The following is an 11478-nucleotide window of genomic DNA, read 5'->3' as shown; positions in this document are numbered from 1 at the left end:
CTTGGAAGCCCTAGTCTCTGTCAACAGTACAAAAATACAATTGCTACGTATACTAAGAAAATAAATTTATCCTACAGTCTCTATAACATTGAGCAAAAAAACTAGATTTATTTCCTACAACCCAGACAAATGGTGCTGTACCGAACTAAATAGAGTATGGTGATTCTGAATCTGAGCTCAGAATTGCTGTAGCACATCAGGATTTTGAGTTATGCACATAATTATATATTAATACTATATTAGAATTAGGAATAGTTAAATTCAAGGTAAATATTATTATAATAGTATATTAGTACTGTAGTATAGTTCAAGGAACATAGTATTATAATATAATATGGTACATAGTATATTTATGTTAAGGGAATACCCTTTATTTTTGGTATGCTCAGCTCAGGAATATTTGAGATACTTGCTTCTTGCGGTTAAGCATAATGCTAGTTTCCTGTTGTAGGAGTCATGAGTAGTCATCCATCACGCGTGGATTGAACCAGCCTTGATACCTCGTTTCCATCTCAGATATGTCCTGGCAGAACCTCTCACCATGCTCAACACTAAGCGCACCAAGGTTCGTTGGGAAAAAACCGAGATGAGGATGCAAGAAATGCATTTTAAGGGACATTCGGTATCCCATTCTTTCATATGGTGTTAGCATGTTGTTTGGTATATCAGCATAGTTTTCAACTCTATGGTTTCCAAGAAAGTTCTGTATAACTAACATGAATGAATCCCATGCCGTCAACTCAACTGGATTCAGTTTACCTCTGAATTTGCTATTTGATATCAATTCCCTGATTTCAGGTCCAATGAAAATGCCTGCTTTCAGTTTTGCATCACTTTTCTCTGCACCAAATTTTACTTTTCGGTACTGGAAGCCACAAACATCGTGTGTCATTGATTTTGCGAAGTTCTTCATGAGGCCGAGTTTGATGTGATGAGGTGGAAGGAAGATCTTTTGCGGGTCTACCAGTGGCATATACTACACATTGTACCGACCAACTATGCGCTCATCTCTTTTAGGCCAGTCTTTTACAGTGTAATGATTGCTCTTCTTCTTCTTCTTCTTCTTCTGAAGATCCACCTACCACACGCGATAGGCTGGCGGTTGCATGGGCTTGAAAGCTACGTTGTTATCCTCATTCTGTAAACGGTGGCTTTTAACGGGTGGAGAGCTGAACCATCCTGGGGTACAGAGGATTCGCAATCTAGACTAGGGTCTGAAAGTTTACCACACCATAGTGAGTTACACCATGGTTCCTCTGCTTTGTGGCAGAAGTAAGAAGAAAGAGTGAGAGAAAGTTGTGGCGAAAGAGTACAGCGGGGTTCACCCCCACCCCCACCCCCGCCGGAGCGTCATGGAGCTTAGGTGATTTTGCTCAATAAACTCTCACAATGCCCGGTCTGGGAATCGAAACCGCGTTCTTACGACCGTGAGTCCGTTGCCCTAACCACTGGGCCATTGCGCCTCCACATAGCTATCGTCGTGGCTGTTCCAAACACACAAGAAGCATATATTTTTGGTATATCCCAGCTGCAGTCCTAGGAGGAGGGAAATCGCCTTTAAATCACCACAAAATTCCACTTGTGAACTGAGTAATTAATTCCTTTCAGAAAGAGTTCCATACCGACAACATGACCCACAGGAATGGAAGGTTTTTCATTACCATTATGTGACAACACAGTTTTGAGGCTAACCATATTCGAGCCTATAAGCAATCTCCATTCGTTAGCCACATGCACGTGTCCAAGTTTTTGCATGAGTGCATTAGCATCAGTACAGAAACAAGGATCATTTTCTAGCTTGAAAAAGACAGATAAGCCTTTATGGCGAGAGCAGAAAATGAAAATTTTCATATCTTGCTGTAAGAGATTCCATTGTAGTCTGGATCCCAAAACTTCTGCCCCTTCCTTTGACAATGCTAGGTCTCTTACTAAATCGTCCAAATCTTCTTGATTAAACTAGCCTGGTTCATTTTTCTTAGAATCACCTACGTACTCTTCGTCGATAGGAGAGTCAGTGAAGTATGTGAGAGGGAAACTGGGACAGGATTCTCGAATTCATGTGATACTGGTTTTAGAGCCGACTTAAGATTTGCATACACAATTTTTGCTTTGATTTTCTTTGAGAAACCACTAATATTAGTCAGGCAAAACCAGAGACAAGATTGGTTGGATCACGCCATACTATTGGTACAGCAAAAGGCATTCCCTTCCGTTTTCCATTCAAACACTATGTAAGTCCTGAGTAACACACGGTGCAGCATATATGAGGTGCCAACCTCTTGTCTTGGTCCCCATCTTTACACCCGAAAGAATATTTATAAGCAATTTTTAATTTGGTAGCAATGTTCCTTCGCTGGCCACGCGGAGCAAACTTTCCACGGACATAATAAAAGTTGTCTGGGTGATTTACACAGCCTCTTCTATTCATGATTTAACACAGTTAAAACAGTAATCACGCAGAGCGAGAGACACATAAACCACACGTGACGGCAGCGCAAACGACACTGAAAGTTACCAAGAACAAACTGACGTATTTGATATTGAACACAATACGTCAGCGCCATCTATTGCTAAACTAAATAATGAACTTTCTCATCATTTGTTTTATTGCTGTTATTTCTTTAATTTTGAATTAAGACCGCTTTCACTTTTGCAAATTTTATAATACGGCTTATATCTAACCGAAAGTATAGTTATAATCTAGCGCATGAGCATAACTCAAAATTCTGACGTGCTAGAACAATTTTGAGTGCGGATTTGGAATCAGCATCCTCGATTTAGTCTAAAACACAGTAGCAAAATCTTTGTTGTCCAGTGTAATCATAAACAGCACACAATTAAGACCTTTCAAATTCATTCATTGTTACACCTTGCAATGTCTGGTAATGTCTCATGGCAATTCGTTCGTTTGTTTTACGTCCTTTTCTCCTCTATTGCTATCGCGGGTTGAACGAATACATATTGGGGCATCATATTACAGCTGATAGCTCTCATAATAAGAAAGTCAATACAGATCATATGGTAAATTGCGAGCACTTTGCAGTGGCTGTAAGCTTTCTATCTCAGCCCGTAACTCTCTGGAACTCCCTACCTGTAGGTATCAACTATATAGAAGTTAAAGCTCAGCCCAACCCAACCACTGAGTTTTCTCACACAGGAATTACAAATATTAACGGTGTTGTTACTTCACTCGTGACTAAATAATTTTGTGGTTACATATTTCCATTTGTTTATTCGGCTTTCTTCCCAATCTAGACATAAATTCTCCTGAATTCCAATTACTGCATCAGTTAACATTGCTATAGTTGCTGTCCATATCGATATAGAATAAAAATGCATTCAAAGCCACTGTAAGGCGTTCGTAACTCACCATATGATCTATACTAACTTTATCACGGAAGAATGAAAGGCACGAATTCGTCCTAAACAAGGCATGAAACACTAAACTAGATATCTTAATCCTCTAGAACGAGCTCACTACCTTCCTCAGCAATCTGAGTTATTATTTAAGTCTTTTTGAGAACTGACGACTAGGTAGCAAACACAAGAAACACACTAACAATGTTCATCATTTTCACAATAATATAAACTAAAACATGCTGGTCTGAAATGTCATTCTTTGCAATGTACCACTAGTATAACGTATGTAGAATACGTTCTTTAATATTCTGTAATCTGGGAAAGGCGGCGATCTGGCAGAAACGTTAGCACGCCGGGCGAAATGCTTAGCAGTATTTCGTCCGCCGCTACGTTCTGAGTTCAAATTCCGCCGAGGTCGACATTGCCTTTCATCCTTTCGGGGTCGATTAAATAAGTACCAATTAATCCGTTTGTCCCCTCTCAATTTAGCCCCTTGTAAAGAAATAGGTATTTCGTCTGGGGAAATTTCGAACCTGGGTTCTCAATCCTAAGGTATTTTTCGATGTTGTTGTTGTTATTATTATTATTGTTATTATTATTATTATTATTATTCAGTAGTTTTATTTTTATACCGTGCTTTCACTTCACTACCGAGCGCAGCTCTGTGTGCCTTAGGTATGTGCTGTGATTTGTTGTGATGCTCTGATGGTTATTCTATGGAAAGTGTTCTGCGTAGGATGTGTGCAGTGCCTAGTAGTGCAATTTTCTGTATGTTATATGTGTTTGTAAGTCCTGGTGTTTTTGTTATGTATTTGTCTGAATATTTTTTTATCGTGCCTAATGCACCTACTATGATAGGAATTGTTTCTGTTTTCAGATTCCACATTCTAGTTACCTCTATTTCCAGGTCTTTGTATTTTGAGAGTTTCTCCATTTCTTTTAGAGACACGTTGTCATCTGCCGGTATTGATACATCAATTAGAAAGCATTTTTTTTTCTTCATGATCTCTGACAACTATATCTGGTCTGTTGGCCTTAATTTCTCTATCTGTGTGTATCGGCATATCCCAGAGTATGGTTGCTTTCTCGTTTTCTGTGACCTTTTCTGGTGTGTGCCTATACCATCTTTTTTCTGTTGCTATTCCATAATGTTGGCATAGCTTCCAATGTATGTAGGTCCCAACTCTGTCATGGCTGTGAATATATTCGTTCTTAGCCAGGACTGGGCAGCTAGAGATAATATGATTTATTGTTTCTTGTCCATCTCCACATATTCTGCAGTTACTTGTTATATTTCTTTTCATTACATGTTTTTGGTAATTTCTGGTGGGGAGGCTTTGGTCTTGTGCTGCAATTAAAAATCCCTGTTTTGCTTTGAGTCCTGAGCTTCTCAACCATTGCTGGGATTTTTCTTTGTCTATTTCTTTTGCGTTTAGTTTAGTCCAGTATTTACCATGAAGGGGCTTTTCTTGCCATCGTTTTATCATGGTTCGTTGCTGTTCTATTTTTAGTTTGGATTTCATTTGTTTTATAGCTTTTGTTGTTTCTTCTTCTTCTTCTTCTTCTCTTCTTCTTCTTCTTCTTCTTCTTCTTCTTCTTCTTCTTTTCTCTTCTTCTTCTTCTTCCTTTTTCTTCTCTTCTTCTTCTTCTTCTTCTTCATATTTATTAGGTGGTATGATTTTTGTTTGTATTGTCAGCTTCCTTAAATACTGAGAACAGTTTTTTGTTTTGCCGCTATTTGTATCAGTTTTCCTTCCTTCTGAAGTAGATATTTTTGCAGTCCTATGGTGGTTATTTTATAGTAGTTTTCCAGTTGTATAAGGCCTCTACCACCTCTATACGTTGTATATTAGTCTTTCTATGTCAGATTTTGGGTGATGCATCCTAGATCCTGTCAGTATTTTTCTTGTTTTCCTATCTATTATTATTATTATTATTATTATTTTATTATTATATTATTATCATTATTCAGTAGTTTTATTTTTATAGCGTGCTTTCACTTCACTACCGAGCACAGCTCTGTGTGCCTTGGGTATGTGCTGTGATTTGTTGTGATGCTCTGATGGTTATTCTATGGAAAGTGTTCTGCGTAGGATGTGTGCAGTGCCTAGTAGTGCAATTTTCTGTATGTTATAGTGTTTGTAAGTCCTGGTGTTTTTGTTAGTATTTGTCTGAATATTTTTTTATCATGCCTAATGCACCTACTATGATAGGAATTGTTTCTGTTTTCAGATTCCACATTCTAGTTACCTCTATTTCCAGGTCTTTGTATTTTGAGAGTTTCTCCATTTCTTTTAGAGACACGTTGCCATCTGCCGGTATTGATACATCAATTAGAAAGCATTTTTTTTTCTTCATGATCTCTGACAACTATATCTGGTCTGTGGCCTTAATTTCTCTATCTGTGTGTATACGGCATATCCCAGAGTATGGTTGCTTTCTCGTTTTCTGTGACCTTTTCTGGGGTGTGCTTATACCATCTTTTTTCTGTTGTTATTCCATAATGTTGGCATAGCTTCAATGTATGTAGGTTCCAACTCTGTCATGTCTGTGAATATATTCTTCTTAGCCAGGACTGGGCAGCTAGAGATAATATGATTTATTGTTTCTTGTCCATCTCCACATATTCTGCAGTTACTGTTAATCTTTTCATTACATGTTTTTGGTAATTTCTGGTGGGGGGCTTTGGTCTTGTGCTGTGCAATTAAAAATCCCTGTTTCTGCTTTGAGTCCTGAGCTTCTCAACCATTGCTGGGATTTTTCTTTGTCTCTATTTCTTTTGCGTTTAGTTTAGTCCAGTAGTATTTACCATGAAGGGCTTTCTTGCCATCGTTTTATCATGGTTCGTGCTGTTCTATTTTTAGTTTGGATTTCATTTGTTTTATAGCTTTTGTTGTTTATTCTTATTTCTTCTTATCTTCAGCTTCTTATTATTCTTCTTCTTCTTCTTCTTCTTCTTCTTCTCTTCTCTTCTTCTTCTTCTTCTTCTTCATCTTTATTGGATGTTCTGATTTCTTGTTTTTTTTTTTTTGTTTGTATTTGTCAGCTTCCTTAAATACTGAGAACAGTTGTGTTTTGCCGCGATTTGTATCAGTTTTCCAGCCTTCTGAAGTAGATTTTTTGCAGTCTATGGTGGTTATTTTTAGTAGTTTTTCGTTGTATAAGGCCTCTAACCACAGTCTATACGTTGTCAATAGTCTTTCTATGTCAGATTTGGGGAGCATCCAGATCTCTGTCAGTATTTTTCTTGTTTTCCTATCTATTATTATTATTATTATTATTATATTATTATATTATTATTATTATTCAGTAGTTTTATTTTTATAGCGTGCTTTCACTTCACTACCGAGCACAGCTCTGTGGCCTTGGGTATGTGCTGTGATTTGTTGTGATGCTCTGATGGTTATTGTATGGAAAGTGTTCTGCGTAGGATGTGTGCAGTGCCTAGTAGTGCAATTTTCTGTATGTTATATGTGTTTGTAAGTCCTGGTGTTTTTGTTATGTATTTGTCTGAATATTTTTTTATCATGCCTAATGCACCTACTATGATAGGAATTGTTTCTGTTTTCAGATTCCACATTCTAGTTACCTCTATTTCCAGGTCTTTGTATTTTGAGAGTTTCTCCATTTCTTTTAGAGACACGTTGTCATCTGCCGGTATTGATACATCAATTAGAAAGCATTTTTTTTTCTTCATGATCTCTGACAACTATATCTGGTCTGTTGGCCTTAATTTCTCTATCTGTGTGTATCGGCATATCCCAGAGTATGGTTGCTTTCTCGTTTTCTGTGACCTTTTCTGGTGTGTGCCTATACCATCTTTTTTCTGTTGTTATTCCATAATGTTGGCATAGCTTCCAATGTATGTAGGTTCCAACTCTGTCATGTCTGTGAATATATTCCTTCTTAGCCAGGACTGGGCAGCTAGAGATAATATGATATTGTTTCTTGTCCATCTCCACATATTCTGCAGTTACTTGTTATATTCTTTTCATTACATGTTTTTGGTAATTTCTGGTGGGGAGGCTTTGGTCTTGTGCTGCAATTAAAAATCCCTCTGTTTCTGCTTTGAGTCCTGAGCTTCTCAACCATTGCTGGGATTTTTCTTTGTCTATTTCTTTTGCGTTTAGTTTAGTCCAGTATTTACCATGAAGGGGCTTTTCTTGCCATCGTTTTATCATGGTTCGTTGCTGTTCTATTTTTAGTTTGGATTTCATTTGTTTTATAGCTTTTGTTGTTTCTTCATCATCTTCTTCTTCTTCTTCGTGTTTATTAGGTGGTATGATTTCTTGTTTGTATTTGTCAGCTTCCTTAAATACTGAGAACAGTTTTTTGTTTTGCTCGTGTTTTGCTGCTATCTGGATCAGTTTTCCTTCCTTCTGAAGTAGGTATTTTTGCAGTCCTATGGTGATTTTTTATAGTAGTTTTCCAGCTGTATAAGGCCTCTACCACCTTCTATACGTTGTATATATAGTCTTTCTATGTCAGATTTTGGGTGATGCATCCTAGATCCTGTCAGTTTTTTCTTGTTTTCCTATCTATTTTGGACAGTTCATTTCGTGTCCAGTTAAGGATATTGTAGCTGTAACTTATAACTGGGACAGCTAAGTGTTGATACATATTATCTTGTTTTTAGCATTGAGCTCTATTTTTAGTATTGATCTAACTCGTCTATAATATTCTTTTTTTTTTTCTCTTTCATTTGTGTGTGTTGTGTCTTATCTAGTTCATGGATTCCTAAGTATTTGTAAGTTTGGCTTTGGTCTAATTCTTTTATTTCATTGGTTTTATCTAGTGTGATGTTGTTACTCTTCTAGTTTTCCTCTTTTCATGGTTACTTTGGCGCATTTTTCTAATCCAATTTCATATCTATTTCTTTGGTAAATCCATGAACTGTCTTTAATAGTGTTTCCAGCTGTTTGTCATTTGCAGGGCGTATAGTTTTAGGTCATCCATATATAAAAGGTAGCTGATCGTTTTGCCGTAACATTTATATCCGCATCCAGTTCTATTTAGCATATCAGATAGAGGTGACAGTGCCAAGCAGAAAAGGAGTGGAGAGAGCGTGTCTCCCTGGAATATTCCTCTTCTAATGGGGATGTCTTTGGTTTTCATGAGTCCCTCTTTTGTTTGGAGGTGTAGGACTGTTTGCCATTTATTCATAGAGTGCTCTATGAATTTTATGATTGTTGGTGCTACTTTGTTAATGGCTAGTGTTTCGAGGATCCATGTGTGGGGGATGCTATCAAACGCCTTTTTTGTAGTCAATCCAGGCCATACTGAGGCCTTTCTTCTTTCTGTGGCTGTCTTCAGTTATGGCTTTATTAATCATAGTTGATCTTTACAGCCATATGAGTCTTTGCGGCATCCTTTCTGCTCTTCTGGAACAGTTTGTTTTCGTCCAGGTGCTTGTTCAGCCTTTGCGATATCACTGCAGTAAATGCTTGAACATAGTAGGGAGGCAGGTTATTGGTCTGTAGTTTCTGGTTTTGCTGTTTCATTTGATTTGGGAATTAAGATGGTTTTCCCCTTCGTGAGCCATTCAGGCATTGTCTCTGGCTCTGCTAGTATGGTGTTAAAGTTTTCAGCCAGCTTTTTGTGCATTCCTGTTAGATATTTCAACCAGAAGTTGGGGATCTTGTCATGCCCAGGTGCCTTCCAGTTGCTTAGTTTTTGCAGTGCCTGTGTGACCTCTTCAGTTGTTATGGGGGTCCAAAGTTGTTCAGATGCCGAGTTTGTTATTTTGATACTCCTTTTTTTTGGCTGTTCGTTCGCCGACCATATTTCTCTCCAGAATTCTTCCAATTCTTCTGCCGTTGGTGCTGCAGTGACTTCTATTTTATTTTTCCCTGTTCTTGGTAGAACTTTTTGGGGTTGGAGTTGAACTTTTTGTTCTGTTCAAAGAAGCGTTGGCGTTTCTCGTACCGGGGATCCTTTGAGCTTTGGCAAGGATATCTTGCTTCAGCTTTTCTTTTATCTCCGGCAAATCTTTTTCTGTGATGTTATATTTGCGGAGCATTTTTGTTCTCTTTTTGTTGCTCAGTAGCGTTGATTGTTTGCTGATTTCATTAAGAATCGACAGGTCTTTTCTAATTTTTTATTTTGTTTTGGATGTTATTTATCCACAGGGTTTGTTTGGGTGGTGGTACTCCTGTTTGGGCGAGTTTGGGTGAGTATCCAGCTTCTTTTGTGGCTGCAGTGGCTGCTGCGTATATCAAGTCATTTAGTTCAGTGATATCACTTTTTTTTGTTTCAGTGGCTAGTTCAGTGACGGCTAGGTTTATGCTGTTTATAATTGGTGTTGTTATTTCGTTTATTTTTATTCTTGGGAGGTATGGTCGGTGGTCCATTTTGGTCTCTGTGGTTTTCAGTTCTTTGATTATTTTATTTTTTATATTATCATAATCATTAGGCTCCCCTTCGTTGTTTACATCGGTTTGTTGGGAATGTTGCGTTTGTCTTCGTGTTTTACAGTTTCAGTGTTATATTATTGGGCATTGTTGTGTGGCTTCTATCTACATTTCCTGGGTATTTTCTTTTAAATGTTCTATTTCTATTTCTGATATTTTTTTGGCATTGAGAATGTATCTTCGTACGTTAGCTAATTTATTAGGGTTCATTGCTGTATCCAAGTCTATATCTCTATTATTTTCCTTCCATATTTTATATGTATTGTTGTGTTGTATTTTCATTTTTTGGGTAGAGCATTGCTGTGAAGTATGCGTGTAAGATAGAAATGTATTCCTCACGTGTCCATTTACGTCTTTTGGGTTTTATTTGCGGGACATGAGGTACAACGTCCGGCCCATTATTTTGACGGTCGTCATTTTCGTAGGGTACCGGTCCGTTTATTTCTGTTGTCACATTATTTCGCACGTGTAGTTTTTCGTACATTTTTTGTTGTAAGTTTAATGTACGTACCGCTCGATTGTTATTCTTGGGTTGAATAGTATCGGTGGCATTTAATTTCTTCGTAGTTCCTTTGTACATGGTGTTTGAGGTCGGGGATGATCGTGATGTTCCACGCATGTTTACATGTGTTGTGTTAGAGGTGGAGATAATATCGAGTCAAAATACATCATTTCGTTTCGAAAATAGTAATAAATTTCAATTAGTATTACTTACTCGGATACTGTCCAATTCTTTGTTAGTAAATCTTTGGCTCCATAGGATGTCCTTGTTTTCGATGTTTGTGGATAGATTTCGGAGCTCTGTATTTTCCTTCTTACATCTTAAACGTCCCCGGTGTTCTCCCTTATTATTATTATTATTATTATTATTATTATTATTATTATTATTATTATTATTATTATTATCATTAGTATTATTATCATTGTTAGTGTTAGTGTTAGTGACCTGAACACTAACAATAACAATAATGATAACATCGAAAAATACCTTAGGAATGAGAACCCAGGTTCGAAATTTCCCCAAGACACCTGAAGAAGGCTGGAGGGTATATCAGCCAAAACGTTGTGTTAACAACAAACAAGATGAGGGAAAATATCCGTCGAATGTAAATAATGTAAATAAAACTTTTCTTGTTTTGTTAAGTTAGTTTTAACATATTTAATTCAGGGAGAATCGAAAAGCAAATAATTACGCTGTGAAGGAAAAGCAACATTAAATATTAACGATGTTAAACGTGTTGGGGATATCATGACTTACTGAAGAGAACTACTTATTCCGCGGACTTTTTCTACCGCAAAGCATTCTTTAAACTATCCATTCCTAGCGTATTACCATTACTGTTCCAGTCGCCACTGCCGAAGTTCTGAAAGATGGAAAGATGGTAATAGTACAAATTAGTCCAAAACTTTGCAGTTTTAAATTTTAATTACATCTCAAGTAAAAGAACTCACCAGAGACCTTATTTTTGACAGTTTATGACAGAAGTTACATTCTTTTTTGGTTTGGTATAAATGCTTCATGCTAGAAATATCTATTTCTTTACTACCCACCAGGGGCTAAACACAGAGAGGACACACAAGGACAGACAAACGGATTAAGTCGATTATATCGACTCCAGTGCATAACTAGTACTTATTTAATTGACCCCGAAAGGATGAAAGGTAAAGTCAACCTCGGCGGAATTTGAAGTCAGAACGCAGCGGCGGA

The 11478-nt window shown here is 37.3% G+C and overlaps 1 long non-coding RNA gene across 1 annotated transcript; it reads left to right on the top strand.

The window, feature by feature from the left end:
- Window positions 1–5059: 5059 nt before the first annotated feature.
- Window positions 5060–6503, top strand: LOC118763951. Its single transcript, XR_004999722.1, has 3 exons — window positions 5060–5085; window positions 5442–5449; window positions 6429–6503. It is a non-coding gene; the product is annotated as an uncharacterized LOC118763951 (long non-coding RNA).
- The last annotated feature ends 4975 nt before the right edge of the window (window positions 6504–11478 follow it).

Source organism: Octopus sinensis, linkage group LG6, assembly GCF_006345805.1.
Source record: "Octopus sinensis linkage group LG6, ASM634580v1, whole genome shotgun sequence".
NCBI lineage: Eukaryota > Metazoa > Mollusca > Cephalopoda > Octopoda > Octopodidae > Octopus > Octopus sinensis.
This window is presented reverse-complemented; position numbering and strand designations above follow the sequence as displayed.